Consider the following 24,690-nt stretch of genomic DNA (forward strand, 5'->3'; position numbering starts at 1 on the left):
GAACCCGCCGGTGGCAGCACCGACGGCGGCGACGACGAGGGCAGTGACGGACCTTATATTAGGGAGTAGTATAGGGCTAGTGGAAGTGCATTAAGGACTTAGATGATCCCCTTTTGAGAGCAATTAGCTCTTCGCTGTGAAATCCCCCTTCGAATCAATGAAAATGTTTCTTCTAATTTGACTTTTAATCATCCAATTTCATATCTTCTTCATCTTCCGATTGTCAAAGGTGGTCAACGCCCCCAGAGCCGATAGCATCATATCGGCTTTTTACTATCAGACGCCCATAAAGTCAATCTGATAACCACACCGACAGGTTCAAGCAGACAATCCTCAGATTCAGACAATAACTTGATACCTGACCCTGATGTTTTGTACCTCTAAAGTCGATGACTGCGCATCGGCTGTTTTTATTCTAAAGTCGATGTCTGTGCATCGGCTGTTTCCCAAAAATTTCAATTTTTTTTTACTGGCCGATTTCGTGTATCGGCCTCCATATCTTACTGCTCATCATCCCACATGCTTGGGAAGTACTTCTTGAGATGCTGGCCATTGACAGCAACTGGGAACTTCACACCATCCAACTGCTCGAGCATGTATGCATTACCCTTTAAAACTTGGTCGACTTTGTACGGGCCATGCCAATTTGGAGACCATTTGCCATACATTTTATCCTTAGTCCCCAACGGCAATACAGCTTCCCATACCAGATCACCAACCTGGAACTCCTTTGGCTTCACTTTCTTATTATATGCGTGAGCCACCTTGGCCTTATTCTCCTTAATTTTCTCAAGTGACCAAAGTCTAAGTTCCGTTGCATCCTCAATACTGTCACTCATCAGGGCTGCATACTCTTCAGTAGTTAGATCATTCTGAAATGTAACCCTTCTCGACCCAGCCTTGATTTCCCAGGGTAACACAGCTTCTTGTCCATAGACCAGATGGTATGTGATACGTCTCAAACGTATCTATAATTTCTTATGTTCCATGCTACTTTATTGATGATACCTACATGTTTTATGCACACTTTATGTCATATTCGTGCATTTTCTGGAACTAACCTATTAACAAGATGCCGAAGTGCCGCTTCTCGTTTTCTCGCTGTTTTTGGTTTCGTAAATCCTAGTAACGAAATATTCTCGGAATTGGACGAAATCAACGCCCAGGTTCCTATTTTGCCCGGAAGCATCCAGAACACCCGAGAGCCGCCAGAGGAGGGCCATGTGGGCCCCAGATGATAGGGTGGCGCGGCCTAGGCCCTGGCCGCGCTAGCCTATGGTGTCGTCGCCCCTTCGACCTTCTGACGCTGCCCTTTCGCCTATATAAATCCCCTGCATCGAAAACCCTTACGGAGGAAGCCACGGTACGAGAAAAGTTCCAGAGCCGCCGCCATCGCGAAGCCAAGATCTGGGGGACAGGAGTCTCTGTTCCGGCACCCTGCCGGAGCGGGGAAGTGCCCCGGAAGGCTTCTCCATCGACACCGCTGCCATCTCCACCGCCATCTTCATCACCGCTGCTGCTCCCATGAGGAGGGAGTAGTTCTCCATCGAGGCTCGGGGCTGTACCGGTAGCTATGTGGTTCATCTCTCTCCTATGTACTTCAATACAATAATCTCATGAGCTGCCTTACATGATTGAGATTCATATGATGATGCTTGTAATCTAGATGTCATTGTGCTAGTCAAGTGAGTTTTACTTATGTGATCTCCGGAGACTCCTTGTCCCACGTGTGTAAAGGTGACGAGTGTGTGCACCGTGTGGGTCTCTTAGGCTATATTTCACGTAATACTTATTCATCGTTATGAATGGCGTAGTGAAGTGCTTATTTATATCTCTTTATGATTGCAATATGTTCTGTATCACAATTTATCTATGTGCTACTCTAGTGATGTTATTAAAGTAGTTTTATTCCTCCTGCACGGTGTAATGGTGACAGTGTGTGCATCCGTGTTAGTACTTGGCATAGGCTATGATTATGATCTCTCGTAGATTATGAAGTTAATTATTACTATGATGGTATTGATGTGATCTATTCCTCCTAACTCGGTATGAAGGTGACGAGTGTGCATGCTATGTTAGTACTTGGTTTAGTCGTATCGATCTTTCATGCACTCTAAGGTTATTTAAATATGAACATTGAATTGTGGAGCTTGTTAACTCCGGCATTGAGGGTTCGTGTAATCCTACGCAATGTGTTCATCATCCAACAAGAGAGTGTAGAGTATGCATTTATCTATTCTGTTATGTGATCAATGTTGAGAGGGTCCACTAGTGAAAGTCTAATCCCTAGGCCTTGTTCCTAAATACTGCTATCGCTGCTTGTTTCATCGTTTTACTGCGTTACTACTGCTTGTTTACTTCCTACAATATTACTACCATCAACTGCATGCCAGTAAGCTATTTTCTGGCGCTGTACTACTGCTCATATTCATTCATACCACTTGTATTTCATTATCTCTTCGCCGAACTAGTGCACCTATGTTACCACCCGATTTTGGCCAAATCAGGAGATGGGCCGTAAGTGAAGATGGGCTTGAAGGACGTACACGTGGAGCATCTTCGAAGCGGCCTTGCGCTAAGAGTTTGGGCTAAGTTGCCCGTGTATCTGTAATATAGTAGATCGCATTGTAATTTAGATTAAAAGATAGAGTCTGGCCCGTGCACGGTTAGGTGCACGCCTCAATTAGAAAGTCCCTTGGACTATAAATATGTATCTAGGGTTATCGGAAAAGGAGGACAATCATCGTTCAACCAACACAAATCAGGCGCATCGCCACCCCTTTCTTCGAGGGTTTCTCCCGGGTAAGCACCATGATGCCTAGATCGCATCTAGCGATCTAGGCAAGTATACGTTTATTCGTTTACCTTGTACTCGCTCGTGCTCGAAGCCTTGTTGATGGCGAGCAGTACTATTTATCCTTAGGTGTTTAGGGGCTTGCATTGATGCTTTCTCGTGCATATCTGCGTGGCAATGCCGTCCCTCGACACCTAGCTGCCCTTACACCTATCCAGGTGTAAGGGCAGCATCTTGCTTGTTCGTTACTTAGTATATCCGATCCGTTATAGTTGCTCCTTGCTCCGCAGGGATTAGTTTAATATCCGCATAGTTAGGCCTTATGCTGGGGTCGGACGATCCGGTAGTGCGTTAGGTGTTGTTCACCGTCCCTGCAAGGGATGTTCCGGGAATCAACGTTATGTTGGTTTTTAGGCCTCTCGTAGGGGTAGTTTGCATCATCTTCCGTAGCTGCTAGGCCCGATCACACGTAGGACGTTCCGGTTATGCGGTGAAGACCCTAAACTCGTCGTGGATCGCTTTAGCTTTGTTTTGATCAAGCAGGATCCCCATGCCATTGTAAATCCAACGTGAAACATGGGGCGATCGGCTCCTTGAGCCGATCCACAGAGAAACTCTGAAGAGCCGATAGGGCTCGTATTTAATGTTTACGTGTCTACCATGCGAGGAACAATCGAAGCGCTCTAACACCTTCCCGATCGGGTCTAGGTCGGGTGGCACGCCCTAGCAACCGCCGGGACGTGGCTAGAAGATTTGCGGGACGACGCGAGGTGCCGGGGTCCACTAAGCGGCCTTGGGAGCCTCCCGGCTCTTCGTGTTGCTTAGCCATTGCCCGTCGGTGGGTTTTGGAGGGTAACACATTCTGGCACGCCCGGTGGGACATCTTCTGCAACATCCACGTCAACACCGACACCCGAGATGGCAGAGGAACAAATCACATACGAGGATCTCCCTCCTGATCATAAGAAGAAGTACGATGAGCTGAAGGCCATCGTTGAAGCCGAACTCATCGGCTCCTTTGAGAAGACCCGTTCGCACGGCATCAGGTTCAAAGGATTCACGCCACAAGGCGTCCTTGAAGGGGTGGATCTGTCTCTCCCTTCAGATGAACGTACCAAAGCCCTGCGACAGGAAATCAACTACATGGTGGCCCACTCGCTACATCGGCATTCTGAGAGCCTGGTGAATTCTTTGGAGCGCGTCGCGTTCCGGGTGGTCCAAGAGATCATGGAGCGTCGGTACTCCCCTTCAGGACCTGCTCTAGGGACTCACCAAGGAGAGGTGCAACTCCACACCAGGCCACCATTGCCGTACTCAATGGCAGCTCCACGAAGCAACAAGGTTCACCGGCATACATTGTCTACAAGGTTGGAGGTGATCCGGCGACTACCGGTTCTATATGAGCCGCCCAAGGAGATCCCACACGGATACGTGTGCACGTGTGTGCCGGACTGCAACAACTGGACACAAGCGATCCAGGCTCCAACAGGAGGGATTGCCGGAGCAGGAGCCATTGTTCCGGCAGGAGGAACGACTGCAGCAGCGGGGAGTTTGGGAGCGGAAGCTGAGAAACAGGCGTGGATAGCCAAGTACACCACTGCACCAGTCCAGGAAAGCTCAGCTGCCACTACCTCCACCGCAGATCAGATCAGTGCAGTCCTGAGAGATCGGTTCGGCATCTTGCCGAAGAAGAAGATAATCGGCTATTCCAAGCCGTACCCCAATGAGTTTGACCTGATCCCACTACCACCTAAGTACCGGCTTCCGGACTTCAACAAGTTCGAGTGGGTCGAAGGATCTAGCTCCATCGAGCACGTGAGCCGATACTTGGCCCAGCTCGGGCATGGTTTCGGCATCGGATCAGCCTACGGGTGAGGTTCTTTTCGCAATCCCTCACCGGTCCAGCTTTTGGATGGTACACCTCGTTGCAGCCAAATTCGGTACGATCATGGAAGCGACTGGAGGAACAGTTTCACACCCAATATCATTCGAAGCAATCGAAGCTGGTATTGCCGAACTAGCACGAGTTCGGCAAAGGCGAGGAGAGACGAGTATCCGATTACATTCAGCGTTTCAGAACTGTCAAGAACCGATGCTATTCGGTTCATTTAACTGAGAAAGAAGCAGTCGAGCTGGCTGTGGCAGGCCTTGCGCGCGTCATTCAAGGATCCGACGTTCCAAGTGGAGTACAATTCGTTGACGCACCTGGTCGATGACCGACCTTATATGAACAACGCCATCCGGAACTCGTACCAGGACAAGTTCAAGCGCGCGATAACCCTGGTCAATGCCGATGAGGATGAAGATTCTACGGAAGATCGGGAAGTCGCGATGAGCCGAGTGGACTCGGACGCCGCACTGTATCCCGCAAATGGGTGAACCCGCCGGGGCCTCCAAGAGGGTTGGACTTTGATGTGAGCAAAGCTGAACGGATCTTCGATCTCGCTACGAAAGAGAAACAGGTTAAAGCTCCTCGAAGGCCACAAGATCCCTACGGCGCGAGAGATGAACAAGAGGCCATATTGCAAATGGCATCATACGTTCACGCACGCCACCAACGACCGCAAAGTATCGCGCGCACAAATTCGGATGGCGATAGAATCAGGCCGATTAACTTTCGGACAGTTTGCCATGAAGGTAGACATGCGTCCGTTTCCGGACGTCAACATGGTGGATCTAAGCCACTCCATAAGGGAGCCAGGGTTCTCTTTCGATGTCAATATGGCTGGGCTCGTGAGCCGCCATGGCAAAGATAAAGCAGAGAGCAGCCACTCCCGTGGCAAAGATAAAGAGGAGGCCGTTCCACGCGACCGGCCCCAAGATGATGACAGACGGTACCTAACCGAGGAGGAGGTGAGAAGCATACGGTATCAGCGCCCACTCTCCGTGCATCTCCTCAACAAATATGAGCAGCAGTACGACCGACGTCGGCGCTACGATGAAGACGACGAAAAATATCGTCGGTCTGATGCAGAAGGTAGGAGGTATCGTCACCATGATGGAAGCAGCGACGGGTACGAACGTCACGCTAGAGGGAGGTCAAGGGAGCAGGACAACATGGATAAGCACTGGGACTGTCCTTTCTTCAAACATTGCTGAGACTCAGGAATGAGCCGATTGCCAACAATCGAGAACTGCCCAGAATGCAAACAGCAAAGGAGGAGGATAAATGAAGTTTCAGTGTTCGAACGTCTAGGGCCTCTCCCACCTCAGAATAAACGAGCTGAGTCATCTCAAGAAGAAGACTTTGAGGAGTCAGATGAAGAAGATAGGTATCACCGACCAAGGTGGTGCCCTGATGGACTCAGCCATTCTCAGAAGCGTAGGGTGCAGCGGCTGCGGAACTTGGAAGAAGCCGAGGCACAGTACCTGTACACGTTGAGAAGAGCGCGGCCCGATCTGGCCGCAAAAATTCAGCAAACATTGGAGACGAAGGCGCGCCCGCCAAAGAAAGTATGGCGCCCAAAACAGGCGAAAGCCGATGCACAGGCATCGGCTGATGCCGATGCAGAGGCATCGGCTGATACGAACATGGTATCCGTGACCCGGACGGAGTAGCAGGTCCAAGACATTGGACGTACGTGGCAAGGCCGATCCCTGCGATCGGCCCTCAAAAAAAAGGGAAAGCAAAGGATCTTATCTCCAGCATGCCACGTAGCTACAACGGAAATCCAAGAAGTTGCAAACCATCGTCAAGCATTGCAACAGAAAAGGAGGCCGATTCTGGCAATCGGCCAAAACTATCCTCAACATACCTTTGTCACGTGTTCAGCATTGATCCAACAGATGCCTGAAGAGCCGATACCATCAATTACTTGACAGAATCGGCTCGGGGGGCACATAGATGGATGAGACACGAGGATATGAAGCTGAGGATGCATGCCAAAGACCCAGTAGCTCAAGGTTTAAAAAGGGAGAATCCAAAAAATTTTGAGCACAGCCGATGCGTAGACATCAACTTAAGAATGAAAAGCCGATGCACGGCCATCGACTCAAGGGGTACAAACTGTTATAAGAAGAAGCCTGATGAGTAGTCTTCGAGTTACATGGCGAGGCTCTACTCTGCGAGGACCTCTAACTGATTGATGACTCAGGTTTTCTCTGCGAGGACCTCCAACTTTGTTTGCAAGCCTTCAAGCGTAGCGGTGCTAGCAGAAGGTACAAGGCGTGCAAGACCGCGAAAATGTACCCATGTGAGCCGATTCAGAAATTAATCGGCTGGTAAAAGAATCAAAGAAAAAAAAAGTATACTAAAAATTTCAGGATAGCCGATGCTTGGACATCGACTCTAGTACAATTACACAAGATCTACCAGCTGCATGTTCAAGATGCGAATTCGGCAGTACTGTCAGAAGCATCAGTTAAGCTGTTGGTGATTCATCTACAACATCGGCTTTCAGCGGAGGGAAGGTAATCAATGGGGGCAAGTTGGCTGGTTCTGCATAGTGCCTGCCTCAAATTACCTACAAAACCCTTTGTTCGATCTGCGCATCCTCACCGCTAGTCTCGCCTTGGCTGAGGCTCGGGGGGCAGCCGGTTTGGTGGTATTTTTTAGAAGCCGATTGGGATATCATCGGCTGATCCTTCACTGCAACTTTCTTCAACAAAAGATGAATTCTTGAAGATTACCAGGTCTCAAAGTCGTCAGTTGAGGAATGGAAGGATGGATTACGTAGGACCGATGCGTTAACATCGGCTTATTAAGCATTGGTTAAGAAGAATCGGCAAAAGCAGTTGAGGGAGAATCGGCTAAATCAATTTGAGGAAAATCTACAAAATCAAATTGGAGAAATTCTTCATTGATAAACCAGATTTTTTACAAGGAAAGAGCCGATTGCTTAAGGAAGGGAGAACAAAAGAAGGGTCTGTTGACCAATCTACTACTGCTAGGCCTACACTAGTAGATCCTACTCTACGGGCCGTCACTGCCCTCATCATCGTCCTCGGAGCTCCCATCGGCGCTGCTGCCGACAGGCTCCTCGTCGCTGCTCCCGAAGCCCTCTGCGGGAGCTTCATCCTCTTCTTCATCATCGCTGTCGTCGTCGTCCCACCACATGCGGAGGCGCTTCGCTGGTGGGTAACCCTCGAGGGAGTCGTCGTCTTCTTCCTCCTCTTCTTCCTCCTCGTCGGAGGAAAAGTACCCCTCCCAGGGGAAGAGGTCGTCCTCGCTTGTTGCCTCCAGCTCCCCGTCAATGAGGAACTGAAGGTCTTCTTCCCCGTCGGTGAGGGGGTCGTCGTCTTCCAAATCGTTGGAGGAGTCCCAGTCCCGCGCGTCCCAATACTCTGGGGCGCGGGCCTCGTAGATGGCCATCAGATCGACCTCCTGCTCGAGCTCGCTGGAGGAGGAGAGCCGAAGAGACGAGGCCGAGAGGAAACGGAGGAGGAGGAAGAATCCATGGGGGCTAAGGAGGGTTTTTTGGTTTGCCGATGGCTACTGTGGAGCAGGGGGATGAAGAGGGGGACTACAGGAAGTGGCCAAATAAAAGAGGGGGATATAGTGGTTTAATGCCTAAGCAGTTCCTGAGGACGTGGTGCCAGAACCGTCAAATCGTGCAGGGAAGTTGAGAAGGCAAGACGTCATCATGAAGAAAACTGCGACGGTTCGCACTCTGCCACGACATGACCTCTCGAAGGAAAGACAGATGGTTTTGCAATTACCATTATCAAAACCAGGGGGCATGTGTTACCACCCGATTTTGGCCAAATCAGGAGATAGGCCGTAAGTGAAGATGGGCTTGAAGGACGTACACGTGGAGCATCTTCGAAGCGGCCTTGCGCTAAGAGTTTGGGCTAAGTTGCCCGTGTATCTGTAATATAGTAGATCGCATTGTAATTTAGATTAAAAGATAGAGTCTGACCCGTGCACGGTTAGGTGCACGCCTCAATTAGAAAGTCCCTTGGACTATAAATATGTATCTAGGGTTATCGGAAAAGGAGGACAATCATCGTTCAACCAACACAAATCAGGTGCATCGCCACCCCTTTCTTCGAGGGTTTCTCCCGGGTAAGCACCATGCTGCCTAGATCGCATCTAGCGATCTAGGCAGTATACGTTTATTCGTTTACCTTGTACTGCTCGTGCTGAAGCCTTGTTGATGGCGAGCAGTACTATTTATCCTTAGGTGTTTAGGGGCCTGCATTGATGCTTTCTCGTGCATATCTGCGTGGCAATGCCGTCCCTCGACACCTAGCTGCCCTTACACCTATCTGGGTGTAAGGGCAGCATCTTGCTTGTTCGTTACTTAGTAGATCCGATCCGTTATAGTTGCTCCTTGCTCCGCAGGGATTAGTTTAATATCTGCATAGTTAGGCCTTATGCTGGGGTCGGACGATCCGGTAGTGCGTTAGGTGTTGTTCACCGTCCCTGCAAGGGATGTTCCGGGAATCAACGTTATGTTTGTTTTTAGGCCTCTCGTAGGGGTAGTTTGCATCATCTTTCGTAGCTGCTAGGCCCGATCACACGTAGGACGTTCCGGTTATGCGGTGAAGACCCTAAACTATCGTGGATCGCTTTAGCTTTGTTTTGATCAAGCAGGATCCCCATGCCATTGTAAATCCAACGTGAAACATGGGGCGATCGGCTCCTTGAGCCGATCCACAGGGAAACCTGAAGAGCCGATAGGGCTCGTATTTAATGTTTACGTGTCTACCATGCAGGAACTATCGAAGCGCTCTAACACCTTCCTGATCGGGTCTAGGTCAGGTGGCACGCCCTAGCAACCGCCAGGACGTGGCTGGAAGATTTGCGGGACGACGCGAGGTGCTAGGGTCCACTAAGCGGCCTTGGGAGCCTCCCGGCTCTTCGTGTTGCTTAGCCATTGCCCGTCGGTGGGTTTTGGAGGGTAACAACCTATTAGGTGTGTTGGGGACACAAGAGACTTCTTGCTTTGTGGTTGCAGGGTTGCATGAGAGGGATATCTTTGACCTCTTCCTCCCTGAGTTCGATAAACCTTGGGTAATCCACTTAAGGGAAACTTGCTGCTGTTCTACAAACCTCTGCTCTTGGAGGCCCAACACTGTCTACAAGAATAGAAGCACCCGTAGACATCAAGCACTTTTACGGCGCCGTTGCCGGGAGGAAAGGTAAAAGGTACTCACACTCCGGACCTTGGCTACTAAGCTATTTTCCGGCGCCATTGTAAGTACTCGAAGCTATTTCCTTTAGACTCTGCAATTGCGACATTTGGTTTCTTGTTTACACTAGTTAGGCATAATGGACAACAATGAGCTTCTTATTCTATTTCCTGATTTAAGACATGGATGGTTTGATGCGAAAATTAAAAAACCCATGGAACATATTAATATGAATGCTTTGAACACTATTGTTGCTAATGCTATGGAAAATTCTAAGCTTGGGGAAGCTGGCTTTGATGAGCATGATATTTTTAGTCCCCCAAGCATTGAGGAGAAAATTTACTTTGATGATACTATGCCTCCTATATTTGATGATGAGAATAATAATGATAGCTAGCTACTTTGTTGAATTTGCTCCCACTACAACTAATAAAATTGATTATGCCTATGTGGGGAGTAATAATTTTATGCATGAGACTCATGATAAGAATGCTTTATGTGATAGTTATATTGTTGAGTTTGCTCATGTTGCTACTGAAAGTTATTATGAGAGAGTAAAATATGGTTGTAGAAATTTTCATGTTACTAAAACACCTCTCTATGTGCTGAAATTTTTGAAGCTACACTTGTTTTATCTTCCTATGCTTGCTACTTTGCTCTTCATGAACTTGTTTATTTACAAGATTCCTATGCATAGGAAGCATGTTAGACTTAAATGTGTTTTGAATTTGCCTCTTGATGCTCTCTTTTGCCTCAACTCTTATTTCTTGCGAGTGCATCATTAAAACTGCTGAGCCCATCTTAATGGCTATAAAGAAAGAACTTCTTGGGAAATAACCCATGTGTTTATTTTACTACAGAAATTTTTGTTTTGTTGAGTCTTGGAAGTTGTTTACTACTGTAGCAACCTCTCCTTATCATGTTTTTGTGCCAAGTAAAGTTTCTATGCTAAAGTTGATGTTATATTTGGGATCGCTGCGCAGAAACAGCATTGCTGTCTGTCACGAATTCTGGCACAAGTCTCTGTATAAAATTTTAAAAAATCTTCCAATTTACGAGCGTGATCCTCAGATATGTACGCAACTTTCATTAGTTTTGAGTTTTTCCATTTGAGCAAGTATGGTGCCATTTTAAAATTCGTCTTTACGAACTGTTCTGTTTTTGACAGATTCTGCCTTTTATTTCGCATTGCCGTATTTGCTATGTTGGATGAATTTCTTTGATCCATTAATGTCCAGTAGCTTTGTGCAATGTCCAGAAGTGTAAAGAATGATTGTGTCACCTCTGAATGTGTGAATTATTAATTGTGCACTAACCCTCTAATGAGTTTGCTTGAAGTTTGGTGTGAAGGAAGTTTTCAAGGGTCAAGAGAGGAGTATGATATACTATGATCAAGAGGAGTGAAAGCTCTAAGCTTGGGGATGCCCCCGTGGTTCACCCCTGCATATTCTAAGAAGACTCGAGCGTCTAATCTTGGGGATGCCCAAGGCATCCCCTTCTTCATCGACAAATTATCAGGTTCCTTCTCTTGAAACTATATTTTTATTCAGTCACATCTTATGTACTTTACTTGGAGCGTCTGTCCGTTTTTGTTTTTGTTTGTGTTTGAATAAGTTCATCCTTGTGTGGGAGAGAGACACGCTCCGCTGGTTCGTATGAACACATGCGTTCTTAGCTCATAATATTCATGGCGAAGTTTCCTCTTCGTTAAATTGTTATATGGTTGGAATTGAAAAATGCCACATGTAGTAATTGGTAAAATGTCTTGGATAATGTGATACTTGGCAATTGTTGTGCTCATGTTTAAGCTCCTGCATCATATACTTTGCACTTATTAATGAAGAAATACATAGAGCTTGCTAAAATTTGGTTTGCATATTTGCTCTCTCTAAGGTCTAGATAATTTCTAGTATTGAGTTTTGAACAACAAGGAAGACGGTGTAAAGTCTTATAATGTTTACAATATGTCTTTTATGTGAGTTTTGCTGCACCGGTTCATCCTTGTGTTTGTTTCAAATAACCTTGCTAGCCTAAGCCTTGTATCGAGAGGAAATACTTCTCATGCATCCAAAACCCTTGAGCCAACCACTATGCCATTTGTGTCCACCATACCTACCTACTACATGGTATTTCTCCGCCATTCCAAAGTAAATTGCTTGAGTGCTACCTTTAAACAATTCAAAAGTTATCACCTCTTATTTGTGTCAATGTTTTATAGCTCATGAGGAAGTATGTGGTGTTTTATCTTTCGATCTTGTCATTTACTTTTGACGAGACTTTCACAATGGACTAGTGGCACATCCGCTTATCCAATAATTTTGCAAAAAGAGCTGGCAATGGGGTTTCCAGCCCCAATTAATTAACTTTCATTAATAATTCTCTTCACATGTTTTGCTGCGATTCATCAGTAAGCAACTTAATTTTGCAAATAGACACTCCTCCATGGTATGTGAATGTTGGAAGGCACCCGAGGATTCGGTTAGCCATGGCTTGTGTAAGCAAAAGGTTGGGAGGAGTGTCATCCATAAATAGAGAAAAACTAAACTAAAGTACGTGTGTAAACAAAAGAGAAGAGGGATGATCTACATTGCTGGTAGAGATAACGTCCTTCATGGGGGCCGCTCTTGAAAGTCTGGTTGATGAGGTAGTTAGAGTGCCCACTACCATTCGTTGACAACAACAAACACCTCTCAAAATTTTACTTTTATGCTCTCTTTATGTTTTCAAAACCAAAGCTCTAGCACAAATATAGCAATCGATGCTTTCCTCTTTGAAGGACCATTCTTTTACCTTTATGTTGAGTCAGTTCACCTATTTTTCTCCATCCCAAGAAGCAAACACTTGTGTGAACTGTGCATTGATTTTTACATACTTGCTTATTGCATTTGTTATATTACTCTATGTTGACAATTATCCATGAGATATACATGTTACAAGTTGAAAGCAACCGCTGAAACTTAATCTTCCATTGTGTTGCTTCAATGTCTATACTTTAAATTATTGCTTTATGAGTTAACTCTTATGCAAGACATATTGATGCCTGTCTTGAAAGTGCTATTCATGAAAAGTCATTGCTTTATGATTCAGTTGTTTACTCATGTCATTACCATTGTTTTGATCGCTGCATTCATTACATATGTTTATAGTATGATCAAAGTTATGATGGCATGTCACTTAAGAAATTATCTTTGTTATCGTTTTACCTGCTCGGGACGAGCAGAACTAAGCTTAGGGATGCTTGATACGTCTCAAACGTATCTATAATTTCTTATGTTCCATGCTACTTTATTGATGATACCTACATGTTTTATGCACACTTTATGTCATATTCGTGCATTTTTCTGGAACTAACCTATTAACAAGATGCCGAAGTGCCAGTTCATGTTTTCTGCTGTTTTTGGTTTCAGAAATCCTAGTAACGAAATATTCTCGGAATTGGACGAAATCAACGCCCAGGTTCCTATTTTGCCCGGAAGCATCCAGAACACCCGAGAGCCGCCAGAGGGGGGCCCTGTGGGCCCCAGATGATAGGGTGGCGCGGCCTGGGCCCTGGCCGCGCCAGCCTATGGTGTCGTCGCCCCTTCGACCTTCTGACGCTGCCCTTTCGCCTATATAAAGCCCCTGCATCGAAAACCCTTACGGAGGAAGCCACGGTACGAGAAAAGTTCCAGAGCCGCCGCCATCGCGAAGCCAAGATCCGGGGGACGGGAGTCTCGTTCCGGCACCTGCCGGAGCGGGGAAGTGCCCCGGAAGGCTTCTCCATCGACACCGCTGCCATCTCCACCGCCATCTTCATCACCGCTGCTGCTCCCATGAGGAGGAGTAGTTCTCCATCGAGGCTCGGGTGCATGTCCGGTAGCTATGTGGTTCATCTCTCTCCTATGTACTTCAATACAATAATCTCATGAGCTGCCTTACATGATTGAGATTCATATGATGATGCTTGTAATCTAGATGTCATTGTGCTAGTCAAGTGAGTTTTACTTATGTGATCTCCAGAGACTCCTTGTCCCACGTGTGTAAAGGTGACAGTGTGTGCACGTGTGGGTCTCTTAGGCTATATTTCACGAGAATACTTATTCAACTGTTATGAATGGCGTAGTGAAGTGCTTATTTATATCTCTTTATGATTGCAATATGTTCTGTATCACAATTTATCTATGTGCTACTCTAGTGATGTTATTAAAGTAGTTTTATTCCTCCTGCACGGTGCAATGGTGACAGTGTGTGCATCCGTGTTAGTACTTGGCATAGGCTATGATTATGATCTCTCGTAGATTATGAAGTTAATTATTACTATGATGGTATTGATGTGATCTATTCCTCCTAACTGGTATGAAGGTGACAGTGTGCATGCTATGTTAGTACTTGGTTTAGTCGTATCGATCTTTCATGCACTCTAAGGTTATTTAAATATGAACATTGAATTGTGGAGCTTGTTAACTCCGGCATTGAGGGTTCGTGTAATCCTACGCAATGTGTTCATCATCCAACAAGAGAGTGTAGAGTATGCATTTATCTATTACGTTATGTGATCAATGTTGAGAGTGTCCACTAGTGAAAGTCTAATCCCTAGGCCTTGTTCCTAAATATCGCTATCGCTGCTTGTTTGCTTGTTTTACTACGTTACTACTTGCTTGTTTACTTCCTACAATATTACTACCATCAAGCTGCATGCCGGTAAGCTATTTTTACAGCGCCGTACTACTGCTCATATTCATTCATACCACTTGTATTTCACTATCTCTTCGCCGAACTAGTGCACCTATTAGGTGTGTTGGGGACACAAGAGACTTCTTGCTTTGTGGTTGCGGGGTTGCATGAGAGGGATATCTTTGACCTCTTCCTCCCTGAGTTCGATAAACCTTGGGTAATCCACTTAAGGGAAACTTGCTGTTGTTCTACAAACCTCTGCTCTTGGAGGCCCAACACTGTCTACAAGAATAGAAGCACCCGTAGACATCAAGCACTTTTCTGTATGGCGAGGTTTTTATTGCTCCATGACACGACATGCGATAAGCCCACAAAGCTTCTGACAGTACCTCGTGCCAACGTCTAGGATGCTCGTCGATCTTCCTCTTAATCAGCTTGATCAGACTTTTGTTGGACGCTTCAGCCTGTCCATTTGCTTGAGCATAGTACGGGGACGATCGTATCGACTTGATTCCCATATCCTCGCAGAACTTTCTAAACTCCTTAGACACGAAGACGAAGAGGCTTTTTATTCTTAAGTCGATGTCCGAGCATCGGCTGTGCTTAAAATTTTTCTATTTTCGATTTTTTTATTAGCCGATCGATTTCATGAATCGGCTCCTCCTGGGTACATACTTCGTGGTCTCGTACCTTCTCTGTGTGTATGCCCCCCCAGCCGAATCCTTCAAGTGATTGAAGATATCGGCTTTCCAGCCAACTATAAGCCTGTCACACCACTCACCATGCTAAATAGCACAGTGACTAGCAAGTGTGGTGAGAATGATTTTGGCCGATTGCTGAAATCGACCTCCCTTGCAGTTGTGACTCTTCTAGTTCATCAGATGATGTAAACCCATACCCCAGCTTCCCATCGCCTGCTGAATCAATGCTGAACACCGGCAGAAGGCATGTTGAGGCTAATTTTGGCCGATTGCTACAATCGGCCTCCTTTTCCATTGCAATGTTTAATGAGGGTTTACAACTTCTTGGTTATCCGCTATAGCTGCGTGACATGCTTGAGGTGAGATCCTTACTTTTTATTTTTTGGGGCCGATCGCAGGGATCGGTCTCGCCACGTACGTCCATAGACTTGGGTCTTGCTACTCTGCCAGGCCAGTGGATAAGACCAGCCTCACCCCGTTTTTTGAAGCTTCGATGCACTCACAGCCGTCTAGATTGATTCCAGAGAGCGACTCTTGGTCGTTTGCTTCCCAGATGTTCATGGCGGCCAAAGAGATTTCGATCGAATCATCTGCATGAACAACCTCCACTTCATCTCCATCCCATTGTATGATGCATTGATGCATTGTGGATGGAATGCAACAGTTAGCGTGGATCCAATCCCTTCCTAACAGGACAGCATAAGTGCTTTTGCTATCGACGATGAAGAACGACGTAGGGATGGTTTTTCGGCCGACAGTTAAGTCTACGTTCAGGACACCTTTGGCTTCTGACGCTTGGCCATTGAAATCGCTTAGTGTGACGTTGGTCTTGATCAGATCTTCATTGGAACGTCCCAAACGTCGCAACATGGAGTACGGCATTATATTGACCGCCGCTCCCGTGTCAACCAGCATCTTGCTGATAGGCTGCCCATTGATATAACCTTTCAGGTATAGGGCTTTCAGATGCCTGTAGCTCCTCTCTCGTGGCTTCTCGAAGATAACTGGTCGTGGACCGCAGTCAAACTGTTCCACTGACACTTCCTCGTCTCTTGGAGCACAAAACTATGACGGAAGTATGAACACCATGTTTGTATCAGCCGTTGCCTCTGCATCGGCTTTTGTCTGCTTGCGTCGCCACACTTTCTTCTGTGGCCGTGCCTCTGTCTCCAATGTTTGCTGAATTTTCACGGCCAGATCGGGCCGTGCTTTCCTCAACGTGTACAGGTACTGCGCCTCGGCTTCCTCTAGGTTTCGTAGCCGCTGCACTCTTCGCTTTTGGGAGTGGCTGAGTCCATCAGGACACCACCGTGGCCGGTGATACCTATCTTCTTCATCTGACTCCTCGAAGTCTTCATCTTGAGACGACTCAGCTCGTACGTTGCCGAGGTGGGAGAGGCCCTAGACGCTCGAACACCTGAAACTTCATTAGCTCCCTTCCTCTTCCGTCTATATTACAGGCGGTTCTCGATTGTTGGCAATCGGCTCATTCCTGAGTCCCAGCAGTGTCTGAAGAAAGGACAGTCCCAATGCCTATCCATGTCCTCTTGCTCCCTTGACCTCCCAATAGCGTGACGCTCATACCCTTCTTGGCCTCTATCATATCGACGATACTTCTTGTTATCTGCATCAGACCGACGATATCTCTCATCATCTACGTCGTAGCGCCGACGTCGGTCGTACTGCTGCTCATATTTGTTAAGGAGATGTGTGGAGAGTGGTCGTTGATACCGCACGCTTCTCACTTCTTCCTCTGTCAAGTACCGTCTGTCATCATGCTGGGGCCGGTTGCGTGGATCGGCCTCCTCTTTATCTTTGCCACGGGAGTGACTGCTCTCTGGCTTATCCTTGCTATGGCGATCTGCAAGCCCTGCCATGTTGATATCAAAAGAGAAACCTGGCTCGCTCCTGAAGCAGTGACTAAGATCCACCATGTTGACGTCAGGAAACGGATGTGTGTCAACTCTCATAGCAAACTGACCGAAGAGTAATCGGCCTTGTTCTATCGCCATTTGAATCTGTCCGCGTAAGACTTTGCAGTCATTGGTGGCATGGGTGAACGTGTGATGCCATTTATAGTATGGCCTGCCGTTCATCTCTTGTAACGTGGGGATTTTGTGGCCTTCGGGTAACTTTAGCTGTTTTTCCTTTAGCAGCAAATCAAAAATTTGCTCCGTCTTGCTTAAATCAAAGTCAAACCCTTTTGCAGGCCCTGGTTGTTTCACCCATTTGCAGGACACGGGTTTTGCCCCCCGAGTCCATTCAGCTACAGCGACTTCCTGATCTTCTGCAGAATCTTGATCTTCTTCCATCTCGATCAGGGCGACGCGCTTGAACTTGTCCTGGTACAATTCTGGGTGGCGCTGCTCATACGATGTCAATTTCTGAACCATATGCGCCAGTGAATTGTAAGTACGCTTGGAAGGTCACATCTTTGAGCGGCGCCGACAGCCTGCTATCGCCGGCTCGGTTGCTTCCTTCTCGGATAAACGAACCGAATAACATCGGTTCTCGACGGTCTGAAGCGGCTGGATGTATTCGGACACCGTCTCTCCTCGCCTTTGCCGAACATCGGGTCGGATCGGCAATGCCGGTTTCGGTAGCTTCGAATGGTATTGTATGTGGAATTGTTCCTCCGAGCTGCTTCCACGTCCGAACCGAATCTGGTGGCAACGAGGTGTACCACCCAAAGGCCGGACCCGTGAGAGATTGTGAGAAGAACCTCACACGTAGCTGGTCTGAAGCTGAGACCATGCCCAACTGTGCCAAATATCGGCTCACGTGCTCAATTGAGCTAGATCCTTCTGATCCACTGAATTTTGTGAAGTCAGGGAGCCGATATTTAGGCGGTAGTGGGATTAGGTCATACTCGTTGGGATACGGCTTGGAATAGCCGATCATTCTCTTCTTCGGCAAGATACCGAACTGGTCTCTCAAGATTGCCGTAATCTGATCCACTGTAGGAGCTGCGGAGGTTGAGCTTTCATGACTTGTTCCGGTGGCATATTTAGCTAGCCACGCCTGTTTCTCAGCATCTGCTCTAGAACTGCCTCCTGCTGTGGCAACCCCTCCGGCTGTGGCAGTCCCTCCTGCTGTAACCTGGCTCACCCAGTTGTTGCAGTCCGGCACGTATGTGCACACGTATCTGTTGAGGTCTAAGACCCCGTGTGTGGCCTGATCTCGCGAATGACCCAAGATCCAAAGGGGGGGAAGAGAGGGATATGCGGAAGAACACGAAGAACACGAAGAACACGAAGAACACAACGCACACCAACCCGATACAATCGATACTTACCCTCGTGGCTCGATGGACCACGCCAATAGAATCAACCCGGGAGAGACTCGAGGTAGAATCCCGGAGTGAGAGATCGGTGTTGAGGATGGAGGTAGGTGAGGGAGAGAGAGTGGGCTACACTAGAATCTCACTCACATAGATCCAATCATACAACATGGGGTGCCTTGATACAAAGGGGATGAAACCCTAGGGAGACAAAGCTCAAAGTCATGTTTAAGCCTAAATCTTGTCTAACCAGCTATGGGGGCGAGCTGGGGTCTTATATAGGCATACAAGGCGACACGGGTCGAAAAGGTACAAGTTGGTGGGTCAAACCCGAGCGAATCCGGTCACGGGGCCGGTTGGACCGGGCCCGGGACCGGCCCATCCGGTCCAAACCGGACCCTGGACCGGCGCTGACCGGGGCGGGGCTTCGGGTGCCCGGGATGGCGTCCGGATGGCACGAGCGTCGAATCCGGTCGAAACCGGCCAGGCCGGTCAGGGACCCGGTCAGACCGGCCCTGGGGCCGGGTGGGCCGGCCTGTGGCCCGGTTGACCGGCCCTGGGACCGGCCGGCCTTCCTCCTCTTGCCTCTTCTTCCTCTTCCTTCCTTCTTCTTCTTCTTCCTTCTTCCTTGCACCATGGGAGCTCCTTCTCTCTTGGTCCTTGTAGATGTCGGCACCTATAGACACAATGATGATAGGCATGAGGTAGCATGCCATTCAAGTTGTTGTTGAGATCGACCATAGAGAGGAAGGAGTTCACCTTGACGTATATGGCGGGGTTTGGTGTTGTTGGTCCACTTGGGGGACTCCTTGGCCATGGTGTAGCGTCGACGATAGGCGGGGCTGCATCATCTCCCCCCCCTTGGGGAAGAGTCGTCCTCGACTCTTGCTCCTCCTCACCGATGAGGTAGACGGGAAGGACTTGTATAGTTGCCCTTGTGCCCTTAGGGAAACTCGTCGTAGTGCGGGCGTCTTTGTTGTAGTCCATCACGGGTCTCCCATGTAGTGGTGGAGGGGCCGAGTCTCGGTCGAAGAAGAACAAGGGGAAAAACAACTTGCAAAAGGAAAGCTTGTGGATGCCAATTGGTAGACCGGCGAACAAGAGGCTCTCAATAAAATACGAAGCATCAAGTCGTTTCTCCAAAAGGCATTGGGCCAAAATGGTGATCAAAAGAGTGTCGATGTATCCAAAATGTGGTAGGACAAAAATTTGTGCAAGTGAAAGTTTGCTTTGTAAAGTGTCAAAAATGTGGTGTGTAGCATTGTCCCACACAAATGGAACAATCAAAAGGCAAGTATCGGCGGCAAAATTTGGGGCAAAATTTTTATGTGCAATGGCAAAGCGATGGAGACTTCTAGCTTGGGAAAGTATGGTTGGCGTGAGCCGAGTATGGGTATCCTCAAGTTTCAAAGAATCCATTGCAAATGCCAAAGATAAAATGAGAAATCCAAAGGAGAGCAACTTTTTGTGTAACTTGTGGTACAAGGTGCATAATGTGTCTCTCACATGTATGACATGATCCTTGAGATTCTCGGAGTGTATGATGATATCATCAATACATACAACAACCATTGTGCCAACAAGATATGTCAAGATATGTTGCATAAGAAGCAAAAGAGGTGACGAGGAGTTGGACCAAACCGGAAACTCGTCAAGACATGGCAAAAGAGGGCGAAAGTTTTTGGGGACATACCCTTTGGTGTGTATCCCATGTATCTCGTTCTTGTTGGGGTAGCTCTCAATTGCACGTTTGGTGAGCTCATGCTCCGTAGCGGTGGAAGTGATCGGTCGGGTACCTATACACACAATGGATAGAACAAAAAGCGTGTGTGCATGGTAGAGGAACACATCATCCATCATGATGTTCCATGTCTTGTGCACATCACCATTAGTGTCAATCAAGATAGTATGAAATGCATGGCGATGGTGCATATGGCAAGAAGGGTTCATGGCATGTGGTAACTCATGATCATCAAAAATAGAGAAGGCTATGGGGGCCATCTCATGGACAATGAAATAAGCATTCTTGCATACCAAGCATAAGAAAGAGCAATTGTTCATAATTTTGGATGCAAGGATCATGGAATAGTGCAAACATGTGGGGCAAAGCATGCGGAAGGTAATGGCATCATGTTCAACCTCATTGCAAGCAAGCGGAGCAAATATGAAAGTTTCATAGCATGGCATGTTCATGGTATCACAATCAATCAACTCCACATGGTCAACAATGTTAGCAAGCAAAGCATCACATGGGAACATGAAAGAATCAAGTGACGTAGAAAGTGTATCATCAAGGTCATGCATGCGCTCATAAGTCATCATGTCCACTAGTGGGATCATGGCATCATCAACACCTATGTTGTTACCTTTGAAGGCCGACTCATGTGATGTAGGTGTTGTGGAAATAGGAGGATCCATGTGGTCGACATCTTGGAGCAAGCATGGTGAGATATCGTCATCTTCATGCACCATGTACATCTTCTCCATGAGCGGGAACTCGTCCTCCGTGGAACCTAGTGCAACATAAGAAGACACAAGCGAGGGAGAGGTTAATGTGTTAGCAAAGGCGATGTCCTCCATGGACCTATCATCTACCTCTCTCAACTCACTTTGTGTATCACTCATGTCCTCCAAATGGAAGCACTCAAACTCACATATGGGGTGGAAGTCACTCAACTCACTATCACTCTCGCTCAAGTGGGCTAAGTGGCTCTCATGCTCACATGGGATTGGTACCAACTCATCAATCAAGCATGTAGGAGTAGGTTCGACTTGCTCATCTCCATGCGCCTCCTTGGTTGAAGGGAACTTCCCATGCTCAACCATCTCAACTCCATGCGCCTCCGTAGGTGAAGGGAGAATCCCATGCTCACCATGCTCAACTCCATCGCCTCCTAAGTCGACCTCAAGTGGTGGCATCTTGGAGACTTGTGCGTTGAGCTCGTCGAAGTAGAGCTTCTTGGCGCTTGGCGTTGTGCATTGCCATGCCGTGTGACCCTTGGCCTTGCACACCTCACATAGGAGATTGGGACATTCCCGTGGAGGGTGGCCATGTTGCTTGCACTTGTAGCATCGGAGTCCATAGGCATATGACGAGGTAGGGGCCATTGTGGTTGTGGCGCAAGAGGTAGAAGTCGCCTTATGAGGAAGGGCTTCATGTCGAGGCTCTCGTCTTCTTGCCTCATCACCATGTCTTGATGGGTGTCGTCGAAGATCCGTGGAAAATGTTGGTCGATGGCGATCATGAGGTGGCTTGTGGCGTCGAAGATCATGTGGTGATGTGTGTCGATGGAGACCATGAGGTGGTAGTGGTCGACGACGATCATGAGATGGTGTGAGTCGATGACGGTCCTTGCCATGCCGAGATGATGGCTCATGCGACTTGGCATGTTGCTTGTTGCGCCTAGTGGAGCTTGGAGAAGAGTGTCGATGACGCTCATGATGGGGACGCTCTTGATGCTCCATATGGTGTCCGTGATGTCGATGATCTTGTGCATAGGCACTCTCATGATGGCGCCTTGAGGAGCTCGGAGAAGTGTGTCGATGCCGAATATGTTGAGGACGCTCTTGATGATCCACATGATGATGCCATCGTGGAGGTCCTCGATCTTCATATGTAGCTCCATTGGCCAAGTAGGGGTATGTCGGAGCATCGGCGGTGGACATGGTGGGGTCGATGTCGTCCTCGTGATGGTGCTCCACCATGTTGTCCATGCTTGTTGAGCTAGTGTCGATGTAGAGCTCGTCGATGTCGTCCGTGTTGGCGATGCTTGCGGAGCCATAGTCGGTGTAGAGCTCGTCGATGTCGGTCATGTTGGCGATGCTTGCGGAGCCATAGTCGGTGTAGAGCTCCACATGTTCCTCCACATCCGCGGTGCTTGAAGAGGCATCCTCCTCGAAGTGCTCCGTGTACTCCTCCGTATCTTCTTCTTCGCTATACATGTTAGCAAGATGGTATCTATATGGTGTATGTTAGTGGAAGAACACTACCTCGCAATCTTACCGTGGTATGACAAGATTGGAGTGATCCAACAAAGCCGAAAGTTAGAACAATTGTATCGGGCACTCACACAAAGACACACGCAAAAGCTAGCAAATATGGTGGGAGGTGAGTGTGGTGGAAAGCCAAAAGATGAAATCCGAAATCAAATGTATTGTCAAGGGTGGGTAAGATCCAAAAACTCAAATGTTAAAGCGATGATCACTATAAACACGGAAAAGGTATGGAACTCACACACGAGATAAGCGGGGTTAGTGCGACCAAGGAATGAGCGGAAAAGTGTATAAAGCCCGAAAGCAAGGTTGCTCGGTGTCACACTAACACAAGGAGAGGCAAAGCTTTGGTTGCAAATGAAGAGACAACAAGATTCACACGCGGCCTCTCTTCTCGTCTCTCTTTGCTTAAAAGCTTTTTCTCTCTTGTATATGGTGGCACTTGCACTCGTTTTTATCTTTGGTGGCACATGGACACTTTTGTATGTATGGGTATATGGATGTGTGTATGTATGGTGCTACTCGCACTCTTTTGCTCTATTGTGCACTTGCACTCTTTTTGTGTTTTGGCGGCTTTTTCTCACACTATGTTAGCGTTAGCTCGCTTTTGCTATCTTGCCACACGAGTGTTTGCTTGGATGCCTTACTCAACGCGACACACACACCTCACAATGCGGGGCCACGTGCAATGTCTCGCAACACTAGACAAGCAATGCTCGATAGGATAGATCGCAAAAGGAAGAGGGTTACAAGGGTCACTGCAAGTTATACCTGCGATGGTGGTGGTGGTGGTGGTGGTGGAGATCGCCGGACGACGAGGTCGAAGACGAGGAGCCCGGTCGCTGGTCCGGTCGGACCGGAGCTGGCGCCGGCGTGTCCGGTCTGGGGCCCGGTTGGACCGGATCCTGGACCGGCTGTCCGGTTATCGGCCGGTTGGCCGGGTTCTGCGCCGGATGATCCGGTCTGGGGGCCGGTTGACCGGGTTTGAAACCGGGTTCGTCGATTTGGAGCTTTCTCTCTCCTGTTCTTCCCCAAACCAAGACCAAATCGACCAAATCGAAGGAAAACGATGGAATTGGGGGCTAGAAAGTGGGGGAAATAGTAGATCAAGCACCTCAACACCAAATCCATGGACCAAAACCACTCAAAACGCAACCAAATCGCAGATCCATCCAAAGGCAAATTAGGGCTATTTTTTGGGGATTTTTGGGGAAAATTTTTAGAGGGGAAATTGGATGGGTGGGGGGTCAAATTCGCGGAAACCAAAGGCTGCTGATACCATATGTTAAGGTATCCCTGGCTCTGATTACCATATGTTGAGGTCTAAGACCCCGTGTGTGGCCTGATCTCGCGAATGACCCAAGATCCAAAGGGGGGGAAGAGAGGGATATGCGGAAGAACACGAAGAACACGAAGAACACAACGCACACCAACCCGATACAATCGATACTTACCCTCGTGGCTCGATGGACCACGCCAATAGAATCAACCCGGGAGAGACTCGAGGTAGAATCCCGGAGTGAGAGATCGGTGTTGAGGATGGAGGTAGGTGAGGGAGAGAGAGTGGGCTACACTAGAATCTCACTCACATAGATCCAATCATACAACATGGGGTGCCTTGATACAAAGGGGATGAAACCCTAGGGAGACAAAGCTCAAAGTCATGTTTAAGCCTAAATCTTGTCTAACCAGCTATGGGGGCGAGCTGGGGTCTTATATAGGCATACAAGGCAGCTCGGGTCGAACGGGTACAAGTTGGTGGGTCAAACCCGTGAAATCCGGTCCAGGGGCCGGTTGGACCGGGCATGGGACCGGCCCATCCGGTCCAAACCGGATCCTGGACCGGGCGCTGACCGGGCGGGGCTTCGGGTGCCCCGGGATGGCGTCCGGATGGCACGAGCGTAGAATCCGGTCGAAACCGGCCGGGCCGGTCAGGGACCCGGTCAGACCGGCCACGGGACCGGGTGGGCCGGTCGGTGAGCCCGGTCGGACCGGACTGCCGGGACCGGCCGGCCTTCCTCCTCTTGCCTCTTCTTCCTCCTCCTTCCTTCTTCTTCTTCTTCCTTCTTCCTTGCACCATGGGAGCTCCTTCTCTCTTGGTCCTTGTCGATGTCGGCACCTATAGACACAATGATGATAGGCATGAGGTACCATGCCATTCAAGTTGTTGTTGAGATCGACCATAGAGAGGAAGG

The sequence above is a fragment of the Lolium rigidum genome, chromosome 2, assembly GCF_022539505.1.
Source record: "Lolium rigidum isolate FL_2022 chromosome 2, APGP_CSIRO_Lrig_0.1, whole genome shotgun sequence".
Lineage (NCBI taxonomy): Eukaryota > Viridiplantae > Streptophyta > Magnoliopsida > Poales > Poaceae > Lolium > Lolium rigidum.